Genomic DNA, 12,178 nt, shown 5'->3' with positions numbered 1-12,178 from the left:
GTGATCTCAGGCAGTAAAGCCTGAACTCAGGACAGGCCTCTGAAACCCACTCTATTTTTATTATGTTGGCACTTTCTGATAACAATTCTAGCACAACTGTTAAAAAAAGTTTAAAAAGGGAAGGGAAGGGAAGGGAAGGGAAGGGAAGGGAAGGGAAGGGAAGGGAAGGGAAGGGAAGGGAAGGGAAGGGAAGGGAAGGGAAGGGAAGGGAAGGGAAGGGAAGGGAAGGGAAGGGAAGGGAAGGGAAGGGAAGGGAAGGGAAGGGAAGGGAAGGGAAGGGAAGGGAAGGGAAGGGAAGGGAAGGGAAGGGAAGGGAAGGGAAGGGAAGGGAAGGGAAGGGAAGGGAAGGGAAGGGAAGGGAAGGGAAGGGAAGGGAAGGGAAGGGAAGGGAAGGGAAGGGAAGGGAAGGGAAGGGAAGGGAAGGGAAGGGAAGGGAAGGGAAGGGAAGGGAAGGGAAGGGAAGGGAAGGGAAGGGAAGGGAAGGGAAGAGAAGAGAAGAGAAGAGAAGAGAAGAGAAGAGAAGAGAAGAGAAGAGAAGAGAAGAGAAGAGAAGAGAAGAGAAGAGAAGAGAAGAGAAGAAAAGAAAAGAAAAGAAAAGAAAAGAAAAGAAAAGAAAAGAAAAGAAAAGAAAAGAAAAGAAAAGAAAAGAAAAGAAAAGAAAAGAAAAGAAAAGAAAAGAAAAGAAAAGAAAAGAAAAGAAAAAGAAAAGAAAAGAAAAAGAAAAGAGAGAAATAGATGATGAGGTAGGAGACAATGTAAACCTGTTTGACCAGGTGTGACTGAGTAAAAATCAACAGACTATAGTAAGTTACTGCAAAAATTGTATGAGACAAACCCCATCCCCTTCACTACTGCTCTGAGTAAAGTGTTGCTTTTCACAGGACCCCCTTGACTCAGCCTAAGACTCATGCAGCCATGTTATTGGGATGCAGGCCTTTCCTAGTGGGTGTCTTTTGGCCTTTTAATGACACATTTGAGGTGTTTGTTTTGACAGCAGATCTGAGCTGCTAGATTGTGAAGTGCCAATGCATTAGATTTGACCAGTGTAAAACTCTTTGGCAGTTCAGCTGATGAAGGGAGCTAATTCTTTAGCCACATTACATGTGCAACAGAAGCTTTATTTCAACCTCAAAACACATAAAGGCAAGTTGGGAACAAAATCAGCAAGCCTTAAATGTGACTTCTCTGTTCCTCCACGAGACACACCTGACTAAGTTAAACCAACAATGTACTGGGAACAAAAGACTGGTTTTTCATCCTCTTTTTTTGGCCAAGATACCTTCAAATACTAATCCGTATCATGTACAAAGAGCCTGTAAAAACTTCCTTCTAAAATTATAACAACAGAAGAAATTAGGTCAGCTGCTAAAGAGTAGGTTTGGTATAATGAAGCTGTAGCACCCCTGGGACAAAAAAGGTAGTGCTTTTTGAATTTGCATTTTGTCAATTTACACAGCTTATTGCAGTGGGAGGAATTAAAGGCAAATAACACTAAGACAGGATTTTCCCAAACACTGGAAAACTGTTTGATCATTAATCACATTTGCTAAGACTGTGATTAGGGGGATTGCTCTGTATGTCTTTTCACAAACCCCTTGTCCATGGGGGGATCAGGAGGGACTATCCCCAGCCCCATGAAGTGCAGCACAGTCCAGGTGCCTCTTTGTGCCTTTTTTTTCCCCCTGAAGCTCCTTTTGCCCCTGAAAAGGCACAAAATACTGATGGCTGCATATGGAGTAGCCTAGTGGTAGGATTTACTGAAGTAGTATCTGGTAGGATTTACTGAAGTAGTATCTGTTTCATTGGAGTTGTATCTCATTTGCTTTCTAGGTGACTAGTCATTCTTTGGAGTGAGTTTTCTAAGTGGTTACTTTGCAGTGGGAACACAGAGCTGGAGATTGAATGGACTTCCATAAAATCTTTCTGAAAAGCTACTAAGTATTTGAAAGCACTTCTTTTCTTCAGTGTGGCTGGTGGCAGCAGTAGTGCACAAGGTCTCCCATCGTGTCAGTGGCTGTGCAGTGTATTAATGTTGCCCTCAGTTTGGGCCTACCTTCCTTTTTTTTTTTTTTTTTTAATTACACAACTGCATAAAAAGGTTCTTGTCTGAACATGAAGCAATATTTGAACATTCTGTTTTAATTACTAGCACATGCATTTCTGTGACACACATCCCTGTGGAATCTAGGCATTGCCACTTTAATTTAGAAACACTGATATCATTATAATGAGCATAATGCAGACCTTAGACTACATAAAACAGAAAGAAGAGTGCAGCTCCTGTTCTCTCCCCCTGCAGATTAAAACCTCTCTTGGATACTGCAGCTCTCTTTTGTACCATGGCTGTTAAAAGTTTTCTTGTGGGGTGTTTTTTTCCATGCTTATTATTTCAACAAGTATAAAATGCATTCAGTTCTAAAGAAAACAAAATAATCCTGGTCTTCCTATCAGTACTGCAGGCTCATCCCTATGCTTCAGAAATCCACTGGATTCTTTCCCTCTCAGATCACTAGCTACTAGGGTTCAGCAGGATAAGTTTATGCCTTGTTTACATTGCACAACAATGCTGTCTTCAGGTTCTGCTCTCAGCATGTGTGCACAAAATGTAATTGCATCCAGCTCATTTGCTCTCTCTCTCTGTTATGTTATTTCTGAAGAGCCAAGAGGATTAAAAAAAACCCCAGCAAACATTTGATGTGGTTATTAAACCCAGTTCATCTGACTTTAGGTAAACAAAGTAATAAATCTATTCAGAAATAAGATGCAACTTTTTACAGTTACTTTCCAGGAGACCCATGCCTTAAGGAAGAAAGAGAAATTGAGGAGTTTTATGCCAGAGGCATTCCTGAGAAAGGTAAGGAGGTATGCAAATAGAAATCTAATCTGGCACTGACGTGTGTGCTTGGGCAGAAAGCTATTGTTAGACAAACATGTTGTTCCTGAGCAGCACAACTAACGAAGCCTGATTTCCTACGGATTTGAGTCCTTTGTCCCACATCTCTTTCTCTTCACCACAATAATCCCAGCTCCCCTCATGCCTCCAATCACGCTGCCACCACCAAGAGACAACAAACTGGGGCTGTTTTGAAGCTACAAATATACTCACTGTCGGCACGTGGGTGCTGCCTGGCCAGCTGGCTGGGAGCAGCACATAATGGCTGAGAGCCTTTTCTTCAGGCAGGGCAGCAACTTGACTCTGTCCCTTATCCTGCTGCCAGACTTCACAAAATGTTTAAAAAAAACATAATCATGTCCAACACTATCACTCTTTCAGCTTCAGTCAAAACCTGATTTGCCAGAGGGTTACAAAAATTATTATGTACAGGACAAACACTGATTGTGTAAGCTTTGTTTCCACAGGAAACCAGATTCAGAAGTTCAGCTACTTTTCTCTTAAAAAACAAAAAACCCCAACAGGGCTAATTAGGAAGTTCTCCCACAGTCATTTTCAGCTGCAATAGTTTGTATAAGAAATGGTGACTGAACTGCTGTCTCACACTAACGCTTAAGGTCTGATTATATTTTTTTTAATAAAGAAATGTGCAAAGCTTCCATTCTGCTGCTAGCACTGACAGCTTTTATTTGACTAAGTATTTCCAGCCTGCTGCACAATCATTATTGACCCTTTTCAAAGACTAACATGCTGTCTCCTCTGTAGCTTGCTCTCTGTGCACCTCTCCATTCCGGGCTTCAGGAGAGCTCCACTGGACTGCATTCTCACACTGCCTGGACTTTAGACTACATTGAGCAATAAACATCGTCTGCTCCTAGTGTTCCCTCTGGCATATTTGCTTGAGTTGTGACCTTATGTTTTGGTTTTGTTGTTTATTCCAGCTTCTTTAATACACACTCCCAATGCTCCTGCACCAAGCTGCCAACTAAGAACATGCTTTAAAGGACCTTATCTATTTCTCCTGAAGAAAACCAAGAAAAGAAGTAAATAACAGAGGACAGGTGGGCTGAAATCTTGCACCTCCAAAACCACTTAATTTTTTCTTCCATCGCACCTGAAAATCTTGATTATGGTATTGGTGGAGGAGATGATTATGATTAGAATTATGATTATGATTATGTATTGGTGGAGGAGAGCAGGATGACAGAGAGCCCTTGAGGAGGAGCAGCAGATGTGTGTCATTTTGCCAGAGGCAGAACACGGTGTTGCCAGCAGAAGCGGGGCTTCAGAACAGAGGATGAGAACACAGAGGCTTGCAATGCAGTGTTGCAACATCCCAGAGCTGGATGGTGACCAGCAGTTGGAGTTGGTGAACAGAAAAGGAGCAGAGGTTACTTGTGTCACCAATACGCAAGAAAAGGCTTCCATTTCATGTGCTCTCCTCAAAATGCCTGCAGCTTCCCATCAGCCTTAGCTGGCTTGAGACCACCTATTGGAATTGCACCCCAGATCTCCAGCAAGCGGCTCTGCAGCACCAGAACAGTGGAGAGTGCCAGAGACACCCCTGGGAGGTGCCCAGACTGAAGTGGGGCAAGGCACTGGGGCTGCGGTGAAATGAGACATCTGCAGTTTTGGGTTGAATAAGGAAGAGAACGTGCAAATCATGAAGGGAGGTCAAAAAGACTGTAAAACAACCAAATTGCTTGTGAGCCTTGGATTCTGAGGAAAGAGCCTTGGACACTGAGAAAAAACTTTTGGCAGTGTGGCAGTGTGGGAAACTCCTTTTTTCAAACCAGGGCTGTGTTTTCAGAAGTAACTCTGTTTAAATACTGGATACAGTGAATGCAAAGCAGGGCAGGTGCGTCCTTCCCTGCCCTCCCTGCATGTGTGTGTGTGGGTGGTGTGTGTGTGTATTTCACACATTTCACACAGATTTACCCTGTTTCATCTTTGGACTTCTGGGAGCAGGAGAGAGGATCCATCAAGGTATGGTGGGGCAGAGAGCACCCAGGCTGAAGACTTTCTCCAGGCTGGTTCATCTGCTGAGGACCTAGCAGGAAGGGAGGATAACTGAAGTACAAACTATCTTTGGCTGTAATTAGATGTGCATATATATTAAAAATATCTCTAAAGAAATTTAAAATACCATTTCAAGATTAAAATAAAGCATAGCACACTTCAGAATCTAGATGTTTCCCCTTTTAAACTCATGTTATACTGAGGGGAATGGCCCATTAGTGATGTCTTGAGTTTTATAGTAAAATTACTTCATTATTTCTTCTGCATTGGCAGAAGATTAGAAAAATAAAAAAAAAACCAAGCCTGTAGAAATCACATTTTTCCTACTCATTGAACACTAGGACATGACACGTGTTTTTTGATCTACTGAAGTTACTGTAAAAAAAATGCTTACATAGCCCTGGCATTTGAACCAGTGGATATAATGTTTTACTATAGCACTGGTAAAGGTTTCCAGATAGCCAAAAAATAAAAAAGCATTTCCCTTCAGTGTTTATATAAGCTTACAGCAGAGAGAAGCTCTCTATGGAGTCCTATCTTTGCTAAGATAAGCACAACAGTATAATGTGACTGTGCCGGTTCATGCAAATTTTCCAACCCCATCTCTTCTTGCTGCTTCTACTGGACTCCTATTCCAAATCCTAAATTCTCTGATGGTCAGGAATATCTTTATAATTTCCACCCTAAGTGTACTTGTGGCAAGTCTATGTCTGTCACCTTAAACAATGCTTTCCTTTTTCTTGTGTTTGCTACTAACATAGCACAAGTGAGAGCATTCCCAGAGTCTGCTTGGCTTCAGTTGTCATTTGTTAGGGTAAGTGAATCATATTTCTGAACAGCCTGGTAGCTCTTCCTCAGAACACTTACAGTTCGAATTGGTCTTTCTTGAACAGCAGTGAACAGAACTCTTTTTTGTCTTCCCATCATGAGGTAACTTAACAGCATTATCTTTGTGTCTCCTTCAAGTTAGATTATGTGGAACTTGTAGTCAATATCTATTAGATCCATGGTGTTTCTTTTTCCTAGAAAGTCTGTTATACAGTTATTACCAAAGAAAGCCGTCACATTAGTCTGGCACAATCTACTCTTGATAAAGCTATACTTTTTGTGCAGTTTTCCTTTTACATTTCCAAGTATTCTTTTCTTTGTATTATTTGAACAGCTCCCTGAATAAGTGGAGGTAGCAAGCCACAGCAAATGAAACTGGATGTACTAGAGAAAGAGCTCAAAGAAAATCATAATTGTTGTACAGATCAAATGTGCCTTCGTAAGTCTGTCTAGCAGACTAACATTTATCACATACCAAAAATATTGAAATAAAGATTCTGGCAAGAGCCTGTATCAGTCTACAGCATCAGTGCAAGGAGCTAAGTCTCTGTAACACACAGCTGTACTTAGCCATATTTATCAGTCTCCATCACAAGTGCCAGTTACATATTTCATGAGCACTTCCATCGATCTGAACTCTGTGTTAGCAGAGACCACAGATGAAAAAAAAAAAACAACCCACGTACAGGTCTCTTGGGACAAGGTTTAAATAGAGTGAATCTATTATGCTGGCTAGCTAGGGACTCATTACTGAATTCACCATCCTTTGTCTTTGGAAATGCTAGAATCCATTCTGTGACAAAAGCCCTTCAGCCCTTGGGATCCCAGCAAAAGAGCAGAGTCTCTTTTTGTCATTCAATGGCCCTACTTCATCATCCTTGCCAAAAAAGATTATGCCAAGGGTCATTGTTTCTCATCTTCAGGCAGGCTGGGATCTCTTCTGAGAGGGCAGAAGTTCAAAGTGCTTGCAGACCTGGCAAGAAGTGCTATGAAAAGCAGTCAGGAACTACCTTCCTGCTCCCAAAAGCTGAATTTCCCTGTATAATTATCCCAGTAGGAGCTGGAATTTGGGGGACTCATCTGAGTGTGGGACTGAGCAAGGCCTAAAGGGTGGTGCTGGCCAGCTCTCCCAGCCCTGCGTGGAGTGGAAAGCAAGGCAGTCTTTTCCCTGGCAGTGCAGGTATCTTTCCCAGCAACAGATATGCTGCACTCTGTGTGTGATGATTTGATGCTGACATAATGCTTCCATGTAACCTCTGATCATGGGAACTTCGGCACAGACCTGTTAAACCATCCTTGCCTACACAGCTGCTGTCCAAAATTGCCTCGTAACGTAGCAACTAACTTGTTCCTGCTCTTGGTCCTAGGCCTTCTTTAATGTTATCATTTCTTGAGCTTTTCCCTTTCATTATCTGTATGTATTTCAAGTATTCCTCCCCCTGAGGCAGTGCTTCAAGAAGCAATTCACTCTTCTTTTGGTTTTGGCCTTTTAAAGGCTATCTCTCTAATCTCACTACAGAAATCTCACCAGCATGGCTACAGCTCTTTGTCTTAGATCTATCACCACATCACTTAGCCCAGCTGTTACTTCAGTAAGGGTAATTAGCAAAGAACAATCAGCCTTTGGTCATTAGCAATTAGAACCCAAACACAGTATGCTAGAGCAACATGGGTAAAAGATCTAAAAACCAGCCAACCCCCATCACATGTTTATGTTGTCATTTTCACACCAAGTCTAATGCAGTTTATATGAACCTTCACTTATTTCTAATAATGTGCTTCATCCCAGGACAGCAGAAAAGTACACAAAATAACACTCCACTTTAATAGAATCAGAAAGTGGTTGGGTTGGAAGGGACCTTAAAGATTATCTGTTGCCAACACCCCTGCCATGGGCAGGGACACCTTTCACTAGACCAGGTTGCTCAGAGCCCCATCCAGGGATGGGGCATCCACAACTTCTCTGGACAAGCTGTGCCAGTGCCTCACCACCTTCACAGGGAAGGAATTTCTGGGTTAACACACTGCTACCAGCAGTTACAGGAACAGGCAGCTATGCTTGCTGCAAGGGCAGTTGTTGAACAGCTGCCTGTCTCCATTGCTGGGTTTTGTCCAAGAGCAAAGAGGAGCTGCATGCCTCAACCTTCATTTGTGGACCAAAGAGACTGGCTTTGCTTATGTTTTCTTTCACCGTTGCTACTGTCTTATCTATTTGGTATCTTAGATATTTATATAGTACACAGACTTGTAGCACCTTGCAATTCCCCCCCCCCCAATATTTGTATCTGTTTCTATACAATCCAGTGGCTTGTTTTATTCAGAGATATTTGAGTACCTCAGGGTCTTGTGGTTTTGCTGCATGTGGTGATGTATTAACAGTGTAGAAAAATATTTAAATTGCTACTTGAAATTCAATTTGTACAAAAACTTAAACAAGCATCAGTCAGAGGACTGATATGAAACCTCCATATAAATAAGCCTTCAACTTCAGTCAACAAGTAAAGGCTTGCAAGGGAGCCTTTGGTCATATTTTAATGCATTGAACACTGTTTTATTAAGAAATACATTAAAGCCCTCATTAAGAACACACTGAAAAGCAACCCCTGCCTCCTCCAAATCTCTCTATAACCTGGCAGGAAAAAGAAAGCTTGAAAACAATATTGAAACTACAAATAGCAGGCATAAAAATCCAGAATATTAAATGACATATTGAAAATTTGAAGATCGGAACTGCAGAGGAAAATGAGCTAAGAGTGCCCAAGTACAAAGCTATGGGTTTTTTATTTTTCCCTGCTAGGTAACAACAGAAAAAGAACATTCCTTTCAAAAAACTGGCTTTAACGTAAATGGAGATGAAGTTTCTATAGAACATTTATTTACCTTTCACAGTGAGCATATTTTTGCTTTGTTAGCTGATGACTACCACTGTTTATCAGACATTCCCAACCCTCCAGTTAGCTGCGCCTTATGAATCATCAAATTTATAACTTGTCAGGTGTGGTTTGATACCTCAGGGCAAACTGGGACCCTGTTGCAAACAAGACATGTTAACTGCTTAAGCAGCTCAGCAGACAATATGTTGTTAAATGTAAAAAGAGAGTAATCTTAACATAGCTTTTTTCGAGAGCTGTAGTTTGGGCATGCCTAAACCAGATTATTAAAAATGAAACAATTCACATACAGGAGCATGCTGCAATGCAGAGACTGGAAGGTGGCTGGAAGGATTAAAGAAAAAAAATCAACTCAGTTTATTTTTAAACACAGTTCCTTTTTAGAGGAATGAAAATACTAACACCTCTGCGATAACTATGGACTTTTGGAAGTGTGAGCCATATTTTGCATTTCCCCCCCTCAATTTCCATACAGTTTGAGCTCTTTCTTAAAAAACTTCTCAGAGCCCAGTCCTTCTGAGTCGTGGTGCAATATAACACATGAGACAAGCTAACTAACTACATTGAAAAACCAACTGAACAAAAATGTGAAATCTATGCGCAAGATCCACACTAGGTGTGCTCAGTCTCTTCTGAGCACCAGTAGAGGTCTTTTTTTTCAATAGGCACAGGCCTGTCGGTTTATTTGGTCTCAAATGGTCAGTGAAGAGCTTGGTAGCTCAGATAAGAGGTGGTTAGGTCCTTGGCTTAGCTGGAGTCAAGGAACACAAGGGAACTCTGCATGTAAATCATGAGGCAATGGAATGGACTTCTGTTAAAGCCATGATATAAAAGATTTTAAAAATCTCCTGCCACTATCCGGGTCTGGTTGTGGTAAGTAGCCTTTAAAAGGAGCTTCTAAAGTGGCCTTTGTATTTATTTATTTCTTGCATTGCTGTGACAATTTGGGAGTGTATAAAACATAGTATACCTTTGCCACAAGAAAGCAGATCCTGGGTTAAGAGAGGATGACTTGGAGTGACCCATTATTCTGGACAAAATCACAATTAACAGTGACACATATAATAGCTGCCCATTCATGAAGTAACATGTATTCCCAAAAGTCCTGCACAAGAGGACTACAGGGTTTCTAACAAGGGAGAAAGGCCAAAGCATGCAGGAGATTGAAGTGTAAGCAGTATAAATGCTGAGTTTTCCCTTTATGCTGAGAAACCTGCCCTGCTTCCATTCCTGACCCCCCCCCCCCAACTATTACTGTCTCTGTCAGTTCAGATGCAAACCCTGGAACCCTGTATACAAGCTGGATTTGACCAAATTCAGTTTTTTGCTATAAATATGTCACTGTTATATTCATGTACCACACAGCTCTGTTTAAAGTTCTCACAGAACATGTGCCACTTCCCCGCAGGGAAAGAAAAACAAACCACAACCAAAACAACACACCACCCTTCTTTTTTCCTCTCACTACATTTTTATTCATCCAACAAGAAGAGACTGTTCACGACTAGGATTACTCATGACTCAAATCAAGCTGATATAACTTCAGAATACACCAGGGAACCCAATGAACTTCCAGGTGTTTGACAGGGTGCATATGGGATGTGGGGTATTGAAATGTTACACCACACTGACATGCCTCACTAGGGGGTAAACATTGGCCCAAGGTTGATATTTGCTGCAATATTTTGTTACTCATTTCCAGTACTTTTGTTTTCGACACCAGCTAGGCACCCTCCCAAGAAAACCAGAATCTTCTTCCTTGGAAGGGGCAGACTTCAAAGGAACACTATGCAAACACTGGCTATCTTCCTCTATGATCTCCATGAAGTTACCACACTGCATGTTGAGGATCAGGTGTGACTGCTCTGACATAGAAACATAAGCCTAAAATAAAGAATCAACACTACAGCTTTAAAATGTTTAGTAATAGGGTAAAAAATATGTTATAAGCCAAAGGAAGCTTTCCTAACAAAGACACAGCAGGCCATCTATCTCCAAGGGAGTATGCATTTGTTTCACTTCTGCTTAAAGTGGCCCCCAAAACTCTAGGCACATATTTGATTACAAATGAACTTTCTACTTAGAGACTACAGGAAATGCATTGCTTATACATATCTTTATTCTAAAATTAAAAAAAAAAAAAAACCCAACAACAAATACCCCTTTAAATTCAAGATCTATATAAATAAAGGAAAAACAATTTAAAAGAAAACAATATTTGAAACTGATAATTTTCAAATATATAAAAACATTTAAAATTAATTTTACTGTGTACTTATTTCTTGAAAAGACACTTCAAGTACAAGTTTTCTAAAACAGCAAATTGTCTTGCAGAGTTCTTTTTAGAGCTAATTTTTAGAAACCAAAATAAAGGTAGTTTACCTGATTCCTGCAAACTCAATGGGGAGATGCAAAACTGAGTCTTGCTCACATCTTGCAGTTCAAGAGAACAATTTACAGGAGTTTGCCTAACTTTGCTGATTTAAAAAAACCCAAAACCCCAAACCACATGAAAAACTTCACCAGTTTTCCTGTGCAAGGTCTGCAGATGGTAGGAAGAGTAAGAAGAGAAAAGTCCACTAAAGCAGTATGACTCAAAACATCTTGAAGGTACTGTTAATAGCTGCTTGGAGACAGGATTTCACCATTTTTGGAAAGGTCATTTAAGTGAACATTCACAACTAGGAGAAGTGTTATTCTAGTAAACCAAAACATTTGTGGTTGGCAAAATTGAAGCAGATTTCGTATCTACATTAAAAATATGTTTCCATTTGTCAACTTGTGGTTTTAAGTACAACTCTACAACATTCTGGGAAATGAATGATGCAAGCAACACTTCTAATGGAGAAGGGGCTAGGGGATTTAGTAGTGTAATAAAAGAATACTTGAAGTAAACAATTTGTCTAATACATACCAGTGAAAGGGAGACTGCTCCCTTGTGGACTTCTACTGAAAACAAGGAAAGCAAAATAGACAAAATCAGGATACTCCCAGTAACATATCACAAGTAAATACAGTTTTGTAAGAACTCTGGATCTCAATTTGTTCTGCAAAACACAAAGAAGTTTTGGTGCAACTTAGGCTTTCCACCAAATGGAATGATTCTCAATTTCCTTCCTCAGAAAAAGATTATTGAAGTACATCCTGTCTTTATTATGTAAATGGGGAAATTCACAGGAAAAACTCACAACTAGTGTTTGTATAGACAGACCCTTACTCTTACATGCTCACAACAGAAATGGACTTTTCTTGAAAGGAAATTAGGGCTGGAGCTCAGCTTCAGCTTGACTTAAAGAGAGAACCTGAGAGATCTAACATTTCTGGATTGTTTTTTTCTTTTATTCTTTTTTATTTCTTTTTATGCCCAGCAGGAAATGAACAGATACATGAGATTAGGTCAGAGCACAGTGCTAATAATGCCGAGGCTGTGGGTTTGATCCCCATCCAGGCCATTCACCTAAGAGCTGGACTTGATGATCCTTGTGGGTCCTTTCCAACTGCAAATATTGTGATTTCTGAATCACTGGGGAGCTACTGCAGGTTTCAC

This window comes from Fringilla coelebs (assembly GCF_963513975.1).
Source record: "Fringilla coelebs genome assembly, chromosome: 1".
Lineage (NCBI taxonomy): Eukaryota > Metazoa > Chordata > Aves > Passeriformes > Fringillidae > Fringilla > Fringilla coelebs.
The sequence above is the reverse complement of the archived record's forward strand: the minus strand, read 5'-3'. Positions refer to the sequence as shown.